Source organism: Pinus tabuliformis, chromosome 2_2, assembly GCF_031772625.1.
Source record: "Pinus tabuliformis cultivar Carrire ecotype Pingquan chromosome 2_2, CPIR1, whole genome shotgun sequence".
NCBI classification, from domain to species: Eukaryota; Viridiplantae; Streptophyta; class Pinopsida; order Pinales; family Pinaceae; genus Pinus; species Pinus tabuliformis.
This window is the reverse complement of record NC_142300.1, coordinates 807,548,802-807,552,660: the sequence shown is the minus strand read 5'-3', so window position 1 is coordinate 807,552,660 and position 3,859 is coordinate 807,548,802.

Below are 3,859 nucleotides of genomic sequence, written 5' to 3'. Positions count from 1 at the left end.
GTTTTAACCACGTCAAAAATACTGGTGTATTGATCTGCGATCTGGTTGTGAGCGGTGTCCTTTGGTGTTCTGTCTGAGGAACTTACCCTGTAAATTCCTACATGCCCACTTCAGCTTATCAATTTTGGCTTTTATGGCATCGTGCTTGGAAGGGTGAATAGGTCATTTCTTTTGACAGATAGGTATGGAATTGGACCAAGTGTTTATGTGATGTTCGACAATGGCAGGATCAAGTCCTAGAATTTCAAAATAGGACTGAGATAAAACATCACAAAATTCATTGAAGAGCTTGGTGTAAGCCTCAATTTCTTCCGGGGTGTAATGTGCCCCCAAGACAATGTTTTTTTAAACCCCTAGTTTATTTGAAATGTTTATTTTTTATGATGGGGGAAATGTTGGACATATTTCCTTCTTCGAAAGCATCGGGCATGGGAATGGGGTTTTTGAACTAATTGACTTTACCATGAATGAAGTCTTTGGATTCCATAGCATATTGGTCATAGGTCTAATATGGGAGGAAGTACGCACGATGGTGCATATCATCCCAAGGGTAATCGGGAGTGGTCATGGCTTCCATGACGTCTTATTTAGAGTGGAAGATGTGTGGATTGGAGGAAGAAAGATCACATGGCGAGGAAGCGATACTTGAAGCATCTTCATGACAAATGAGGTTCACATATGCATCTTCACGAGTGGGAGACATATGACTAGTAGAGGGGACATCTAGCGATGTTGAGACCGATGTGTCTGATGAAGGAGGTTTAACATAATCGCAAGAGGATATATCTAGGGAGTTCTTAGGGAGAAATCTCATGAATGACGATAGGTAGAGGAGGAGAGTAGAACTTTCTGTCATTTTGACATGAGGGGGAGAGGTCACGATGGGTGGTTGGAAGACTTCCTATTGTTGAGTAGGGGTGGGACCAAACTCCATAGGTAAAGGATAAGTGGACTCATTAAGAGTGGCCACTATTTTTTGAAGTACTTGAAGTGTATCACAAAAATCTTCAAGATAGGGACAATGATGGGAATAATGGATGTAGTCATCACACAAAGCACATGGGTGGTTTGTGCATAACGAGTGAATTCTCTTAGCTAATTCAGGCAAGGTTACTTGGACCTCTAAGTTGTTAGGATTAGGAAAGGTATCAGTGAAAACTTTTTAATGTGAGGGATTTCATGACATTTATTGGTGGCATGACTGAAAACATCACACAAAACACAAGGTGGAAGAGGCTTTAGGGCTTAGGGGCAGTTGGAGTTGCTAGGCAAGGCTTGTATTGAGATCCATTCTTTTGGGATTTTCCCCCCTAACTAAATGATTTCACAATAGGAGTAGGTTCTTGTTGAGATTGTTGTGGAACTGAAGTAAAGGCAAGGGTAGGAATGACCATTGGACTAGGGTCAAAGTGGTGTATGGTTTCAACTAATGAGGTGGAGCGTTTTGAGGGGGATCAATGTACTAGAATGAGATCCGTAGGGTGATATTAGGTAGACTTAGTGTAGCCAGGGAAGGTGTAGAATAAAATCCAGGAGGTGGAAACATGAATGATATCTGACCAAAACGGTAATGACTTAGAGGAACAACTCCTGTATGGTTAAGGGCTGGGGGAATGAAATTGGGCGAAAAGATATTAGGAGAGACGCCAGAAAAAGGAGGTGGTACTTAAGGAGTTGTACTGTTAGCCATGGTTCAGTCAGGTACAATAGGTTGGGAAGGTGCAGACTATTGGGAAGGAATAGCGGCCCATTTGTGGGTGGCCCACAATGCTTGGAGCATTCAAACACTTGAATAGCTAGGCTTAGAAGGAGTAGGCAGGGGACCATAGGAAGCTCCAAATAAAGAGGACACTTTATAGACTCTTGGAGAAACAGACAAGGCGGTTTTATTGTCATCCATGGAAGAAATGTTGGTCTGAGGCAAAGTCTGGGATTTTGGATCGTAATATGTCAACTGATTGATGTTGATGATCTTTCCATTGTGGGGAAAGCACATCTTATGGTGAACTGGAAATGTGACAAATGACATGGTGTAAGTATAACTATGACCTAAGAGGATGTTATAGTCAAGGGGAACATTAATGACTTCAATGTCAATATAGATGGTCTTGCCAACAACTGTGACTGGGCAGTTGTGATACAAGCCAAGGGACTGTGAGGACTGACCATCCCATGCATGCAAAGTGATGGTGGACAGAGATAGGTCAGGGGAACCAAGTTGATTCTAAACACAGGAAGCCATCACACAAGTGGATGTGCCTTCATCAATGGTACACTATTGGATAGTGGCATTTCGAATGGAGACTGGAATTTGAAAAGAAATAGATGAAGGTAAAGGAGGGTTATCCAACTTGTCAACATGGAAGATAATCATCTGATTTTCTTGAGGATCTACGACACCTATAGAAGATAGTAGAGATTTTCGTTGTGATGGGCATGTCTAGAGGACTTCCAGTGTTAACATGGAAATAGGAGACTACGCCAAGTCATTTGATATGCTATATGTATGGGCGACTTTGGCAGAAGCAACATTTCGACATAATAAACCTTTGGAGATCTTAGGTATGACCTCAACCTTTGGTTGATAGATCTGTAAGGTACTATTGGGTGACAATAGAGGCTCATTAGACACTTTGGGTTGGGACTCAGTTGTAGACTTAGTAGGTGGCTTGTCAGACTGACGCAATCAGTTCTAGAGGTTGACTTGTTCGGTGTTTACCTCATCAGAATTCATGATAATCTAATAATCATGGTGAACAAATGGAGGAGTTAGTTAGGTATCCTGACCTTGCGAAGGTTGGGCATCTATATACCCTTGGTTGAGAAAAGGGTTGGTAAACACAATGGGTTGATATGAAGCAGGAGGGGGAAGAGGAGTAGAGGGTTGCAATCCTCGAGAGGTTGCTTAAGCTTCCCACTCTTGGCACATTTGGGGTAATAGGGGACACTCATGAGTATAATGACCATAGACTCCACAAGAAGCACAAGGTTTCTTGTACGAAGCCCCTTACTCTACTTGGGTTGACCGCCCTGTTGCTGGGTTGTGGGGTTATGTGGAGGACCCCGAGGGGCATTGGGCAGAGCACCTTTGTTTCCATAATTACCTTGTTTATATTTGTCCCTATTTCCCTTCCCATTATTCCTTTTCTTAGGATTCGGGGGATTGGGACTACTCTGATGAGCATACACTTGTCCTTGTGGAGGAGGTTCTTGCTACGACGGAGGGGGAGCAGGTATGGGGGGTTGGGGCTTTGGTGCCGAAGTGTTATGTTGTGCATGTAGATAACATGGAGATGGGGAAACATTGGTATAAAAAAGCAGTTGTAATAACTGGCCCTGGAATCGGTTGATGCAGATGGGGATATGCATATGGTGTGCTAGTACTTGGATAAGGAGTGTCCTAATAAGGATTGGGGGAGGGATAGTTGTACATGGGATTGGTCCCTCCCTGAGGTTGACCATAACTAATCTAAGGAGGAGCATAGGGTTGGAGGTGTTAAATATTTGAAACAATGCCATCCACGACATGAGATGCCCCTAGTGCATTAGCAACACCAAGTTGAGGTAGATCAGGGATTACATGGTAAATGTAACTTGACTGGGCATAAATCAGGTCAAATTTGAGAGCTATCTGGAGAGCTTCTTCTTCAGATTGAGGAAAGTGAGAAGCAACATCTTTCATAATGGGGGACAATAGCGATCTAAGAAACCAATCCATATAGACTTGGTCTTCGAAGTCAGGAGCTCGATATATGCTCCTCTTTCTACGCCAATCTTGAACATGGTTGGAAAGGTGAGTAGCAGAAGTTTAATGGAATGAAGTAAAAATTTTAGTACTAGTATCATAATGGAGAGGTAA